The sequence below is a fragment of the Sebastes umbrosus genome, chromosome 1 (assembly GCF_015220745.1).
Source record: "Sebastes umbrosus isolate fSebUmb1 chromosome 1, fSebUmb1.pri, whole genome shotgun sequence".
Classification (NCBI taxonomy): domain Eukaryota; kingdom Metazoa; phylum Chordata; class Actinopteri; order Perciformes; family Sebastidae; genus Sebastes; species Sebastes umbrosus.
Window position 1 is genome coordinate 24,729,650 of NC_051269.1, and position 16,790 is coordinate 24,746,439.

At 39.9% G+C, this 16,790-nt stretch overlaps 1 protein-coding gene across 3 annotated transcripts in view; it reads left to right on the top strand.

Annotated features, from left to right (window-relative positions):
- LOC119485726 (metabotropic glutamate receptor 7) overlaps nucleotides 1-16,790 on the top strand; it is a 334,706-nt gene that overhangs the window by 145,278 nt on the left and 172,638 nt on the right. The window lies entirely within an intron of this gene.

Consider the following 16,790-nt stretch of genomic DNA (forward strand, 5'->3'; position numbering starts at 1 on the left):
TGATGATTTCTGCTAAAATGTGTCCATCACATCCTGAGTGGAGAAATCTCCCAGTATCTCTAGAGCTCTCGTTATCAACAACATAGGCATCATCACACATCATTAATCCATATTGGTTCACAACCCAGAGGGGGCTGCTAGAAATGATAAAGATCATCTTTTTATGGCAGGTTGTTACATTAGTGACGCTTGTGACGTTTTTATTGACGCTTGTGACGTGTTTTCTGTAGTTGCGTTACATTGTTTCCATACGTATTTTACTTAGTTTACTTACCTATTTTAAGCCCAACCATGATGTTTTCCCCCACCCTTACCCTCGTGGTTTTCTTGCCTGAACCTGAGTTAGTGTTTGTTTTTGCCTAAACCTAACTGCGGACGTTTGCGTGGCGTACAAATGACAAGTGAAAAGCGGCGTGATTTACCATTGCTCTCCTATAACACAGCAAGACTCATGAAAAACAGTTTTATAAAATAGATCCAGCAGCTACAGGAGTTGCCCTAAAGTTTAGAGGTTTATTTAATGATCTTTACGTTTAAACGTCAAAGAGAGGCGAGTGAACAGAAGTACCAATAAACAGAAACAGTCACAAGTAAAAATGGTTGTACTTGCCCTTTAATCTTCTCCTTTCCTCTCAATATTTGTTGTTTTTCCACATTCAGAGGTGGTCTGGGCCACATATGGTCACATTGTTTTAGTAGTTTGTACATAAATGTGTCATGGGCCACATTGAGGACTGCCTACTCAACTTACGTCCCACTTGGGGTCTCACTCATACTTGCCAACCTTGAGAACTCAAAAAAGGGGAGGATCTCTAAATCAAAGTAGGGGATCTGGAAAATCCAGAAAACTTTGAGATTTAGAGACTTTTTTCCTGCATTCTGGTGACTCTTAAAGAATGAACTAGCAGAAATAATCAGCTACACTGCAACTGCATTTTTAAATATTAAATACTTTTCATTTCACTTTTAATTATCAGGAAAGAATGCAGAATAATTTGCCCTTTTGCCGTGAACTTGAATGAAACTCTTTCTCTATTTATCAGTTTTATTTTTCATTAATTTTGTGCCCCTACTTTAGTATTTCTTTCTCTTAGTACTCTCCATTTCCCTCTCCCTCTCTCACTCACTGAAGGTCCTTTCAGACACAACGTGACAATGGCACCACTGCGCTCTGAAACCAATTTTTTTTACATTGGCTTGTGTTTTGCGCTTTTCCCTGCGTCAAGCAAAGCCAAACTTTGGGTGCTGCGTGTTGTGATGTGCGGCAAGCGCAGCTTAAACCACATTGTATTGTGAGCGGCTCTCTTCTGCCAGTAAACAACATCAGGTGTAGCTGTATTGTTGTTCGGGTGGAAACAGTAGAGCTTATACAGACTGTACAGTGCCAGGAACAGGTTTAGATGAAGAAAAAAAAAAAAAGGTGTTAACATTTGTCATAAATCGGGAGAAATATGGGATAATTGTGACACCGGGAGGAAACCGGGAGAGAGCAATGAAAAACGTGAGTCTCGTGGGGAAATTGGGAGTATTGGCAAGTATGGTCTCACTGCACCCCTCATGTGAGTAGACAGGCAGACGCGAGCGCTTGTCTGCCTCGCTGCATGGAAACGGCCTATGTGTTCTACTGTATCCTGTCGGTACAATTGTATTTTGTTAAAATATATCTTATCTATAGGCTACATATGTACAGACTATCAGATTAAGGACAGGAAATGCATTATTATTATACTGTCGGATATGTTTCTGTGGTTTTGTTCCGGTGCTCTGCACTGATCTGACAGCCACCCACTCACCGCTCTCATCCCCGGCTCTCTGAAGCTCTGTACCCCACTGCTATCTGGCAAAGGCAGCGGTGTCAGCGCCACAGAGGTCCCGCTGGTACAATAACCTTATAATTCTATGTTAATAAAATGTACCTGGTTTCAGGAACATGTAGGATATCACTACTGACGTTCATGTAATATTACATCCCAACGTCTGTTGTGATAACCGTGTGTTTACTACGTGTTTATTTGCATATAGAGTGGGGAAGTGAGATTCGATCCCAAGTGGTCACTGGAGACACATTCTAATGGCAGGTGTGAACAGACGTACTTAAAGCTGTCCACTTTCGATCGGATCGATCAGGACGCATGTTAATGCCAGCTCTGAACACGGCCAAAGATCATCGCACACACACACACACACACGCACACCCTGCAGTGTGACTCCCCCAGAGTCTGTAAACTTTCACTTCATCAAACGTCTGTGGGTCATTACCACTCTGCCTCTCAGATAAAGCCTGTTAAAGACAAGGAGCTGGAGAATTGATCAGGCTGTCAGGCAGCTCCTTTAGAGATGGATCTATGAGGTGCTAATGTGTCTCAACTGTGCGTGGGTGTGTGTGTGTGTGTGTGTGTGTGTGTGTGTGTAGGCATTTGTAGTTCCGCTGCATGGATGTTTTAGAATTGTTATGAACAGCCAACATGCATGTCACAACTTCTGCGTGTGCGTGTGTGTGTGTGTGTGTGTGTGTGTTGGTACAGGTGTTTTAAAGTGTATTTAAACCCAACCTTAGGAGTCACAGCTGCTGTTTGTGTACGTGTGTGTGTGTGTGTGTTTGTTTGCGACTCCAAACCAGGGGGCTCATTCTTCTTGCTGGCATTTATTGCAGCAAATTCAGTGTCAATTGATGAGCTCCCCGGGGTGAATGGCTCTACCGGGGTGGGGGGATGGTTGGCTGGGCCCGGGGCCCCCAGAACTGTTTATTTCTCCCCACTCATCACCAGAAGCACCGAGACAAAGTAATAAAGGAGAGGAAGGAGGAGGAGGAACAAAGGAAAGGAAATGTTAGAAATTATGAGGAGGAAGAGATGGAAGAAAGGAGGAATGAAGAAGAAGAGTAAATAGCTTTGCTTTGTTTATTTGAGATTCGGATTTTGACCTAATTTAAAACAAATCTCCATCTTCTGTGCAAACAAGCGAATTGTGCTTTGAACAACATGAATATGTGATACAAGATAAAGATGAAAAAGCCTAAAAAGCATATAAAGAGATGTGACATACACCACCATTCAAAAGTCTGGAATCAAAACAACCAGGAGACCGGTTTTAAAAAACGTTGTTGACCGGTGTTTTGATTTGTGAGTTACGTTAGTGATGTTTGTCACATGTTTTTTATTGACATTTGTGACGTGTTTTCCATAGTTGTATCTGTACTTGTTTTACTTAATTTACTTACGTATTTTAATCCCAACCATGACATTTTCCCTTACTCTAACTAAGTGTTTTTTGTTCCTGAAACTAACTCCGGACGTTTGCATGGCGTACAAATGGCACTCGAAAAGGCTAAAATGCGTAATCATGACACGTGAAATGTCCGTGTAATGTTGTGGTATTTATACACCTTCCTGTGAGACCGGGTTGGAAATGTCAATGATCGTCGGCTAGAAATGAGAAGCTGCTTTTGTCTTCCTTTGTATGAATTCAAGGACCCATTGTGTCAAACATCAGTCTGAATTATGATGCTAAATGGGTCACCGTTATCACAGTAAACGTTATAAAAGAGCAGGCAGAAGAAGGATTTATTCATTTGTCTTACGGTGTTTCACTGTCTGAGTATGCAAATGTAACAATTCAATTGTGAATGAAAAGCATCTCAATATACATTACGTTTTACTCAAATTACCTGCATTAATGCAGATGTGTCCTGGATATGCGAGTGTCTGTGTGTGGGGGGTGGGGGAATATTAAGAGTGAATGGAGCTGCAGTGGTTTAACTTAACTGGTCGTCTGCCTCCCAGTGCTTCTCCCCATTCATCATCTCTAATGAGGCAAAGCCCTTTCTGAGACCCAGCAGCTTCCTCAGCTATGAAAGGCCTCGTGCCCTTATGGAGTCCTCCACCCTTCATGTATGATGCATCTTCCCTGAGCCTCATGGGAAATCAGTACTGGCACTATTTGTACAAAATGTCTGTTTTGCAGTGGATATGGGCAACAATTCATGGACTCCACTAGCAAAGTGTTCTACTTCAAATCAAGCAACCCCACGACCAAAAGCTTAAACTCAGATTATTATTATAACCTTTATTATTAGGTAATGAGACCTGAGTCACAAAACTGTAGATAAATCAAATCCATTACAGTGTAGAAACTGGACACAAGCTAAACTCTGAAATAAGTGTAGCTTCTAGCTGCCTACAGTAGCTAGTACAGTCTTCACTGGCTTGCTTGGCGCACGTGAGCATAGAAGAACGCAAGCCACTGCAACTCAGGCAGACGTTCAACTAACGTCAAGGTTAAGAAATGGTGTGGTTCACTTTATGACAAGATTTTTCCAGGCATGATTATGAGAAATGTATCATAGTTAGGGTTGTCAATTGATTTAAATATGTAAACGTGATTAATCGCATGATTATCTATAATTTTGTACAATTGTGCATTTTATATCATTACATGGGGGTGGGTAAATATGCTTAATTTCTGCAAATGTATGTATATATTTGTTATTGGAAATCAATTACCAACACAAACAATGACAAATATTGTCATGGCAAACTCAAGCCCAACAGGCAACAACAGCTGTCAGTGTGTCAGTGTGCTGACTTGACTATGACTTGCCCCAAACTGTATGTGATGATCATAAAGTGGGCATGTCTGTAAAGGGGAGACTCGTGGGTACCCATAAAAAACATTTTCATTCACATATCTTGAGGTCAGAGGTCAAGGGACCCTTTTGAAAATGGCCATGACAGTTTTTCAAATTTATCCTAAGTTTGGAGCAGTTTTTGGCCTCCTTTGTGACAAGCTAGTATGACATGTTTGGTACCAATGGATTTCTTAGGTTTCATAGTTTCATTTGATGTTAGTATCTTCACTCTAGCATCAACAGTGAGTCCAGCACAATGTAAAAGTCCTGTCAATGTGTTAAATAAATAAAAGCTGTTAAAACTCATTTTTAAACGCTATAATCGTGTTAACTTTGACCGTCTTAATATATATATATATATATATATATATATACAGTATACTGTATATACACACAATAACCTCACACAATAACTGCTCATGACTTTTTTTCCAGATTTTTTTCCAGCTAAATGTGTGTGTCGTTGACAACTTCCACTAGTAGAAATATAAAATGGCTGCAGATGGATTGTGGCAGGTTGTTTTGCCCAGTTATAGCAACTCGTTTCAGAAAGGCTATAACTAATATCCTGCATCTGATTTGTGGGTGTCCTTGTGGCTATGCCATTGAGCTGTCAAGCTAGCAGCTTGTGGAAGAGTCCGCTGATGCACAATGAGTGCATTGACAATGAAATGATTGGACAGGTTTATTAAAGTCCTGGAACAGCAACAGATACCGGATTTTTAACTTTTTTTCATCAGAGCATTCGATTTATTGATTGCTGTTGGGATGTAATGAGAATTTATAACAAAAAAAATGTTTTTGAAGAACATTACCAACCCCAGCTTTAATCTGTATCAATTCCTCATATTTACAAAGTTATCAAACTCTGTCTCATCTCAAAACCTATTTACTCTCAAAGGTATTTTTTATCGATGCTCCTTTCCCTAATTTGTTATTATCCTCTTATCGGTTTTTGCTTGTGTTTGTTTTAATTATTTATTCAAATGCCTTTATTCTCTTTTTTGTAACTGCGAAGCACTTTGTTATCAGGGTTTATAAAAGTGCAATATAAATAAAGCTTTATATATATATATATGCTTCAGCTGTTCTCAGTAACTACAGCTATAAAATAAATGTAGTGAAGTAAAAAGAACATATTTTCCTCTCAAATGTTACTAGAATTAAAATAAAATTAAAATACTCACTTAAAGTACTAAGTAAAAAATATAGCTTAGATATAGGAGATTGCATGGGAGTGACTACCTTTCAAGTTACTTATTGTTTCTGCTGAGAGCAGAGAAACTGACTAAATAGGACTTTTCATTTAGAAATGTTCCTCCTGGGTAAAGCAGCAGCAGTGCAGCAGTAGTTCATCACTGTGTTTGGAGAGAGGTGGGATTTCCAGCACGGCGAGCATCTGTGGTTGTTTGTGGTCCCATGTGACAGAACCGGGTTGGAATCTCTTTGATCGCACAATAAAACTGAAAATAGCTGTAAAATCCCCAGTGCTCACCAGTACCATGTAGCATCCCGAAGACGCCTACTCTTCCTTTAGCATGCAGTGTTGTAAAGTCATTATTAATCAGGTTTTTTACACATAAAAAAACACAGATTATTTTGCATATATTTACAGTACATGTACACGTGAATTCACAGAACCCAACAGTAATGTTACCCATGCATGCATCTTCAGTAGAGATATCCATGGTGAAACTAAACCTCATATAGACTGCATAGGAATGTAATCAGGTGTGATGTAGAGATTTAAAGAAGATGATGATGGAAAGAAAAGAAATGAGGATCAGGACTCTTCATGATGTTAGAGGGAAAATTTGCCACCTTTTATATGGATGTCCGATCAGTGCTGATGGTTAATGTAGTCCACTGAAGAAATAAATTCCCTAGTTTGTGCTATAATGACTGAGAAAAGCTGATTTCTCCTGCTGCAAAGCCTTGCCGGCTGTGCCTACATGTACCAGGATGCATTGCGCCATTGGCGATCTAGACTCCTTTAAGGGGCCGCGTCTTTTGCACACTCAAACCCATTGTTGTCAATGTAGACATGCGCTCAAACGCGGGGCACAAGCGTTCCCGAGCATCTTTTTTCGCGGCTGCACCACAAGATAAAAATAGTTCAACTTTTGAGACGCTGCAGCGCGCACCACATGTCATGTGACGAGGAACAACCAATCACAGCCGGCAGATATCTTTTTTCTTTTTCGGAAATATCCATCTACTGTAAATATATGGAGGAGAAATTAATCATTTTACTGCAGGGCTACCCAGAGCTTTATGATCTGTCCCACGGACTATTTTACTTCTTCATCCTATTCGAGGACGTCACAACATCCGGTTGAAAGGTCAGCTAGACTGACACAGAAAAATCAAGAAGAAAAGCAACTGTGAGGGATTCACGGTGCTGCAAATGCATTTATATTTGTTTTGATTTTGTTTAATTTAGTCAGAGAGGCTTTTCCTGATGAATCACCCTAACTTCATCATCATCGTCATTGCAGTGCGGTTTTGGTTGCTTAGTAACGGCAGGCACAACAGTAGCGCAACCTCCCAAGCACCTTGGATAAAAGGTTGAAAGCGGCACAGCTGGCGTTTTCCACATGTTTTTAGATGCAGCATGTGTATGGCCAACCTAAAAATCACATTTTGTGTTAACGCATTAAAGAAATTAGTGGCGTTAATAAGAATTTGCGTTTACGCGTTGTTATCACGTTAACTTTGACATCCCTGATTCTCACACTTAAGCAGAAAAATACAACTGTCACCTTCTGAATTCCAGTTTGGAGCGGCGTTGCACCCCACAGCTACCTGCAGTAGCACTCCGGAAGAACAACAGATTTTGCAGCTGGAGAACAGCAGCTTTCTCGATCAATATAGCATGCACTGAGGAATGATCTGATTCAATCGACTGCGTTTACCATCAATTATGGTACATTATGGACATTTCTCTCGCTTTTAAACATGAGAAAGAGAGGGCAGAGAGTAATAAAAGATGAAATGAGGTGAAAAGAACCAGAGACGAGTAGAGCAGGATTGTAAGAAAAGGAGAAGAGGACAATAAGATGAAAGTAGACAGGGAGGAATAGAAGATTTGGTTAAAAACAGTGTGCGAGAGGACCGTTTGTAGAGGTCTCTTCAAGAAATGAGAGGGAAAAACAGCTCCTTCCACACTAGTGTCACACTAAATCACTCCTACAGAGTGTGGAGAAAGCATGTTGTCTCCACTAGTTGGCAGGAGGAGCAGGGTTATTAGACTGGCTGCAGTTTAATTTCCATACGGTGTTATGTTGCTAGAGAGCAGGGCTTCTTGATACCTCGCCTCTCATCTCTTCCCTGTTTCTCCGAGCCTCACTCTAACGGGCTCCTTCATTGATGTTTTAACTCCAGAGCAACTCTGCTTCTGGGAAATGTTTGTAAAACCAAAACTCCAATCTGCAAAGGTGAGTATAGGATGGAAGCTTTGGGAGGAGAGGCTGCAGCGGGCAGCTCAAGGGAGAAAGGGGATGAAGAGGCTAATAGCATGATGGACACCGAGAGGTGGGAGGATGAAAGTCACATTGAGCCGCTTCCTCCCAGATCTCCCTCAGTGGGTGAGAGAGGACGAGAGGTCTTGATCTTGACCGTCAGCTGTCACACACACACACACACACACACACAACCACAGATGTAGTCTAGCCACACTCACACACATATGGACATATCTACCAACACAACCACATTCCCGACTTAGTTCAAACTTTGCAGCTCATGCACATACAGTGTGAAACACTTCCATAAACACTCAGCCTATGGATACAGCATGATGGGAGTGGAGTTTGGAGTGGTTCCAAACTCCACTTTTGTGAAGCTGTTTTGTGGAGGCATAATGTGCCTTCACTTGATAGCTAACAGCAGAGTGATGATAGGAAAAGCTCTCTGGCTGGTCAGTTTATGGTCGGTGCTTTAACCCCTCGGCCACCAAGGTGCCCCGACCTTGCAAGCACAGTTCCCTGCTTCCTAGTGAGTATCGGCGGCCGCTACAACATGTTTACAGTACAAGTAGCCGATCGATCTCTGTCAGTCATGTGGCCTTCTCTTCACAAGTCTGGTGATCGTAACGTTTTTCCAGAGTGTCTCCTGCTGGTAGCAGAAACTAGGGCTGGGCCATTAAACAAATTATATTTTCAACTACACTTTTGGCTTCCAATGATTGTATAGAAGTCTATGAGAAAATGACCCTACTTCTCACTTGATTTATTACTTTGGTAAACATTGTAAACTAGTTTTAAGTCTTCTTCAATACAGCATGATGTTCATTTAGTAAATTCTGGTCCCATTTAGAGTCAAATAGACCATAAAGCAGGGTATGCTTTAGGGCGTGGCTACCTTGTGATTGGCAGGTCATTATCACAGCGTTGTCCGGTCTGGGAGTTCTCCATGTTTTCGTCTTCGAACGTTCGATTGTACTTAGCTCCACCCTCTCAAATCACTTCCTGTTCCAAAAAAACAAGATGGCGACGACCAAAATGTCCAACTCGAGGCTTCAAAGCGGCAGTCCACAAACCAATGTTTGATGTCACGGTGACTACGTCCACGTCCGCTGAATACCCCTGAATTAGTTGTACCTAATTCATCAATGCTTAAAATGTTTTCTTAAATGTTTTTTTTTTTTATTGCTCTGTTGCTGCAATGCGTCAGTGGTAGATGGTCGAGATCAATGTCCAATCCACACCTGTGCATATTTAGGTGAAGTCTACATAAGTGTGGGATGTACTGAAGTAACAGCATTTCTAACAGTTTATTTTTTTTAGATATATACACTTTGCAGCATGAATGTGAAGAAATGAAAAGGAAGTAGATGAAACCAGAGGGGAAGAAAAGGAAGAGAGAAAAGAATAGAGGCAGCAGAGAAATACAGTATGTAGGCTACAGAGAAAAGGTATGCAGTATCATAAGCATAACAAGATACAGCATGCATGTTTAAATCATGTTCTTATTCCATTTTTTTTGGTGCCTCATCATTAATATTTCACAGTTCAATCTCCCGGATGCTTGTTGTAGCACAGCAGAAGGGCCTCACACTGACACAGAGAACGACAGCACGGCTCAAGTCCTCAAATGACACCATCAACCCAGAACTAAAGAAGCTGCATTAGATTCAGAACTAATGAGTATTTGGATCATCAGTTGATTAATTCATTATGAATATATTAATTGTGTGGTCTATAAAATGACAAAAACAATCAAGGTCTCAATGCCAAGGTGACATCTTCAGATTATTTGTTTTGTCCGACCAAAAGTAAATGGACTTGCCTTTATGACCTTGCTGCCATCTTGAGATCAGTTGAATAAATACCAAGCACCGCCCACCAGCCAGAGCAAACTTTCTCATTTTACAGCTAAGCAGTACAATACAAGATGTTTCTGAATGGAATGACCTGTGATTGTTTAAAGTCTCCCGTCACGGGCTAGATTTTTTAAAGCCTGAAAACAGAGCCATGAGGAGGTGCAGAAGTCTAGATTCCTATCAGAATATTTGAATTACAATATGCTGAAAGGTTATTTGGAATTTTTGCCCAATGATGCCAAAAATATTCTGCCAACCTGTAACTCCAAGGTCTTTGTTTTGGGTCACATTATACTCCACTGTTAATGCCCACCCCTTTGTCTTCTGCCATCTATTCTTTATCATGCAGTCTGTCCATTTGGCTGTCTGTTTCTGTTCCCATCCCAGCCTCTTTCGTTACGCTTTCAGTCGTATTTAGACACTCTGACCCACTTAGGCCAATCTCTGCGATTTACTGCCTCTTCAGCTCGTAATTTATCTTCCAATTTCCCAGCTTCTGTCTTTTTACTTTATTGCCTGTTGTTTCATCTCCACGCCTCCCTTTCCCTCCCGTTACCACAGCAGCTCAGCTCATTGTGTCCAGAACTACATTCAATAGAACTCTCTTTTTTCCCAATTCCTTCTTGTCTCATAGTCTGACATTAACTACCGGTTTATACTTATTTCTAGTCAGCAGAATGAAGCCGTTCCTGCTATAATAAAGAGTCGTCCGGTAGAAGGAGAGAATATGAATCACAAGTATCTTTACTATCTATTACTTAGTAATATTACTGAATGTCCAGATCACAATCACCCGCCATGCTGAGATTCTGCTGAGCAATTTAAGCTTGCTGATTGTTGGATGGAACACCAGTGATATTTCATGACATGATAGGTGATGCCAGTACATGATGAGCTTTTGATGGGAAATGGTATCAAACTATTCTAAAAGTTGTAAAATGCACTAATAGCTGAATTCCGAGTTGTTTCCCTTCCTCCGTTCATGTGAATGAGACCCAGATGTGATTGGCTGATTAGCTATTTGTATTAACAAGCAATTGAACAGGTGTGCCTAATAAAGTGGCCGGTGAGTGTATATGATGTGACAACACTGTGGTTAAGGTTTGGTTAGGTTTAGGGAAAGTAGTAGAAGTAAATGAGCAATGGTGGTTAAAGAACACATCTTTGACTGTTGACTGTGAACAGTGGTCTTTGCTGTTAAAGTATGATGTTTTCTTGACCTCCTTCCTCAAAGGACTTTGTGTCTCTATAGCGTCAACTGACATCCTTTTTAGCGATTAATCGTGATTAACTACAGACCATCATCGATTTATCATGATTAAATATTTTAATCGATTGACGGCCTTAATCATGTTACCTGGCACAATTAAAAATGCACAGCTTTAATCAGTATTGGCCTGATACAGAGGATAAATGCAGTAGACATGCTTGTACTGTGGAGCAACATCTCTCACTGTGTCACCCTCTTCTTCTTCTGAAAGGCAAAGGAAAAAAAGATGTAACATAAATACACAAATATATATTAAAAAGCATTTTTTGGTGGGGTAGATGTGTTTGGGTCGGCTGGCCAAACATATTGTCTGCATAGAAAACACAACTGATATGTACAAAATATTGAAGACTTTTATCTGATTATGACTTAAAGCAGATTTTGCAAAATCCAGATTTCAGATGTTTCAAAGCCTAAAATCCTTCCTCTAACTCTTGTGCATCTGTTTATCTGCGTAGCTCCTGCTACGGGATTCACTCGGATCAAAAGAAACCAACTAGGCCTAATTGATTTTTTTACTCTCCTTCCATCTGTTTAAGTGATGAAAACGTGTCTCTAATATTTGTGTGAAGTGAAACCGAATGTTATCCGGCGTAACATTAACAGCTGAAGCACAACATCTGTGTTTACAGCTGAGAGTAGTCAGTGCCCTCCGTTCGGTAGTGAATTGTCCAATATCACTGTTCTTTTAGCGCTCAGTGTTGTGACATTTTGTAAATTGTCACCAAATGCTGTGAAGTGCGGTATGTAAATCCATTTGACCTGGAGTTGACCAGTGCTATCGCCTGCGTATCACTAACAAGCGCAGTCAGCCTGTTATGGCTTCTCTCTCAGTGTGAATACAAATGCAGAGCTTTGATATTCTGATGATGGCCGGAGTGTAAAATAGCTCTGGTGATGAAAGAAAACGTATCTCTCTCTCTCTCCGATTCATCCACACTCAAAGCAAACCATTCATAACTCATTTGATCAAACACTGTAAAATATGCATGATGTTTCTACATATTTCTACATTTTTAAAGAGAGAACATTGCAGACTTTTTACACGGTTTCAGTCCATGTTCTGGACCAAATTCTGACTTGATTTAATCCAATCAGCTTCCTCAAATATTATTTAAACAAGACCTGAAATCAAATTAGCCTTTTCAGGCTGTAACAATAATCTAATCTAAAATGATTTCCCCAACTGCAATCAATCTGTGCTAATCCTGATTGGAGTTATTTTGTCAAAGGGGAATTTATCAGAACTTAAAACTGCAGTAGGCCAAATATTTTTGGCATCATTGGGCAAAAATTCCATAATAACCTTTCAGTATATTGTAATTCAAGTGTTCTGAGAGAAAACTAGACTTCTGCATCTCCTCATGGCTCTGTTTTCAGGCTTTATAAAACCTATTGGCTGTGCTCCGGCTGGTGGGCGGTGCTTGGTATTTCCTCAAATTGATCTCAACATGGCTGCCGGGTCACAAACTTTCTCATTTTACAGCTAAACAGTACACAACAAGATGTTTCTGAAAACATTTGTTGTGAGAAAGAGGCATGACAGTAACAGAATATTGATTCATATTTGATCAGCGCTGCCTAGTTTGACCGTTCGATCGGAGTTTGCGAGTGATTGACAGTTGCTCAGAGACAGCAAGGCTACAGCTCGGCTCTGATTGGTTCTTTTCCTCCGGTCTGTGAAATCTTGCAGATGCCATTAGAAGCACAGGAGGACACAGAGGCACATGATTTTTTTTTTATCAGATTACCTGTCTCGTTCACTACTGTCAGGATATAGCGACCGTTTTATAAAAATAACTTTTTTTAATCTGATTTGCTCCAATCTTGCCTACTTCAGCTTTAATGCTTCTGAAAACTTGGTTTAAAATCTAGTGTTTTTCTGTAACATGAAATATGTGTGTCTAAATAAGCAAGAATCAAAGTTAAAACGCAACTGTAAGGTTTTGAGGGCGGTAAACCTTCACAAACAGGATGAAAGCCAGCAGGATTAAAGTGTAAAGCGTAATAGGCAACATAATAAACTCAAGAGATACCAAAAACAACTTATCAAAGAAGCCTCTCGCCACTCCTCTCTCTCTTCCCTGGCTCTTGGTTCAGCCTAACAAGCTAATTGAAACTAGCTGGAGACCCGTGTTTTCAGGTGTGTGCTTCTTTATCCATAAATAAAGAAGTACTCTAGTATCGATTTAGGAGCATTTTAGAACGAGGGGAGAACATGTCTCTTTGTCTGATAACATTAAAAGTAAAGTTCTGCTGTTGGCTTCCTGATTCATTTAAAAAAAAGACATAAAAAGAGAGAGAGATCGTACGAGCGAGCTGAGAGGGTTAGCGGTAGAAGAGAGAGACGTAGCATAGCGGAGCTGTGAATGAGAGAAAAAAAAGGGATTTTCTCTGCGGTTACGTTCTCAAGCACAAATACATAACCATCAAACACTCAACAGATGATTTACTGTGGAGACCGACGTTTCATTTTCCTCTGCTGCATTTCATTCATTACATCCAACGTCCATCAGTAAATATTTGCAGCAGTAAATATCGTCGCAGTGAGACAAAAGGTAATTATTTTCAACGTGTTTTATAGATGAAACAGGCAGACACACTGAACTGCAGGCTGCAGAGTGTGTTTGCCAGGGACTAAAAAGTCAGTTCAGCTTAACTGAAACCAGCTGGAAACCTGTGGCTCAGTTTTCAGGTGTGTGCTCCCGGAAGTAGACCTCAAAGAGAGAGTGACTAGTGGAGTTTCCAAAATAAAAGCACAACATAGTAACATGAACTTCCTGTATTAGTCCTTTTTGTTGTTGTAGTGAGGGAGATGATTTCCGTTTCCCTCAGAGCAAAAAAAAAAAACTAGTAGTCAACTGGAATCTCAGTGCCTAACACAGATGAAGTTATGGATTGCCAGTTCCAAGTAAATGCTACAGGACCATCAAGCAAATCAAATCAGAAAAATAACAACGCCTTTTTGTCATTTGTTGTTCCTACATCCTCAAATTTTAAACAAACTTTTGAAATGTCACCAAAAAAGACATGCGAAATAGGAGCGTTTCCATCAACTGGTTTGAAACTGGGCTAAAGCGTAGTTTGGTCAGAAGTTGGCGCTATAGGCTACGCATGGCTGTAATCCAAAATGGAGTAAAAGAAGAAGTAGAGGTCGTGAACCAGAAACAAAACAAGTCGCCTTGGTCATCTAACCATCTACGAGAGAGAAACTGGAGCGAGGCCTTCAGGAATTTGTTTTAATTGTCCTTTCACGTATTGGTCATGGTTCATGCTGTCTAGAGACAAAGACAATGCAGACCTATATCTGGGAAGACGCCAACAGTGGAAACAACTGCAGTCGTATGAGTTAAATGTTTGCTATGTCAGAATTCATCTTGCAAAGGCGTTTCCAAAATCCATTTAGTGCATCCACTCTTTTTCAAAGTTTTATCTAATTTTGCCGTTTCCATACAGCTTTTCTAATGCAATACTTCAAAACATGCATAACAATATGTGACGGCTGTCATTTGTACAATTTGCTTTCCTTTACATCAGACTCACATATTGTATTTCTTCTTTTTCCCTCAAAGAGCTCTTTTCTTTTGTCAGACTGATGTTCCTCATGTATTTTGAAACAGTTTTTTATGTTTTCCGGAGGGAAACTTTACCAGGTACATTCTGTGGAACACAGGAAGTACATCAGAGGGAAAGTTTTAAGTGCTTTCTGAGTCCAGACTGAAAGATTAGTATGTGTCTGTACCGCGTATAGTGTGTTTGTGTGTGTTGGGTTGAGGCACAGTTTCCATGCTACAACAGACACAGAGATAAGGAGAGTAACAGAAACACAGAGTGACACATTCACTTTCTCTGCTTTGGATTTGGTTGTTTTTCACCACGACACTAAAAGAATGTGACTTCCTTTTAGCTCAGAAAAGAAGATATAAAGGTATAAGACTCGAGGTCAGTGGATCATTCCTTTGAAATGGGCTCCCTCAGGACCAGAACAGTCATAACACTGAGATCCAGTTTTCTTTCAGGTAGATGTTTCTGTCTGCAATCTGCTGAAGTCCACATTGGCATTTAGAGTTCCCTCCTTGACCTACACTATAAAGACTTAAGTGGCCTGGCTCCATCAGTCTGTGAGCCCTCACATGTTATTTTTTTCCAGAAAATTTCCAATAACAGACGTGCAGTTGTGAAATTGGTATTTTTGAAAGGGTACACATCTCAAGTCATTACTTTATTTCATCTTTGAAATGATTGTGGAGACGTTTTTAGAAATATTTTTTGTAAGAAAAATGCTAGTCTCTTCTAAAACAAGAAGCAAATATTAGCAAAATTAAAAATGCACTGCTTTCCCAGAGAAGAAGAGGCTAAAAGAACGACAGAAATTGAAGAATTTCAGGGACAAAATGACATCAATGCTCCTCAAAATATGTTTTTGATTTTCTTAATTCTTTAGTAATGGTCTTCTCTGCTGTTTGGTAGAACACATTTGAGTTGTGATACCTTCTTAAAAATTGCTTGTACTTGAAGTTTCTAACAAGGAACACTTTAAAATAACTATCATTTCTAAGTTCTAATTTCTAAATGGTAAAATCATAGTTAATTAAAATGTAGTTAATAATTAATTTACTGTTAACAAACAAAGAAATACTAATTTGTAAAACATCTATAAACATTAGACAGATATTTGTAACACTTTGTTAATGGTTAATAAATACTTTGTAAAGCATCTATAAACATTATTCAGATAGATAGTTAATACTTTGTCAATGGTTAATAATTAGTTCCTGGTCAATCTGTCTATTTAATGTTTATATATGTTTTACAAAATATTTTTTTTCCCTAAACTGTTTTTTTTTTTTGCCTAAACCTGAAAAAGTTGTTGTTTTGTTGCCTAAACCTAAAGAAGCCTTGTTGTTTGTGTTCAGAAGGTGATTTTTCATTCAGTTTTACATGTTAGAACTTGTTGCTTTTAAGTTTCACTTTCACTTACAACATAGTCGGCGTAGTAGGCCCCTAATGACCCACATCTATGGTGTTTATAGCGACTGATAATGCCTATTTAATGGCCTGATAACAGTTGAAGATGGCCCACCAGATATTAATAAATCAAAAATTATTACAACATAACAGATAATGGATGGATAGATTATTCCAGCGTGTATTTGTTGAAAGTATTTTATCAACATTATCAACAATTTTTCAAAGAATTTACAGTGATAGTATAGTTAAATCCAGGGTGATTAAAGCTCGATAACAGTTGTTATTGACCACTTCCCTCTGATCACTGGGGTGGAGGAACCTCTGCCAGTTGGCCTCGTGTTATACTGAACCGCGACAGCCTGATGAGGGTGTGATAAGGTGCTTTGGATCCCGACATTGTGCTCCCTTCCAGCAGTCGTTGTGACCATTCAGCCCTGACAGCACCCCGGCAGTGCCTCACACTTCGACCTTGCAAGTTTTGACACTCGCCGCCATAACTTCAACGCTCGGTGGTTGGAGTGGAATGAGACCATAATTCAGTCCAATGCACGGCCCTGCTACACACACTCACCCCGATGTGGACGTACTTTAAGCGAAGA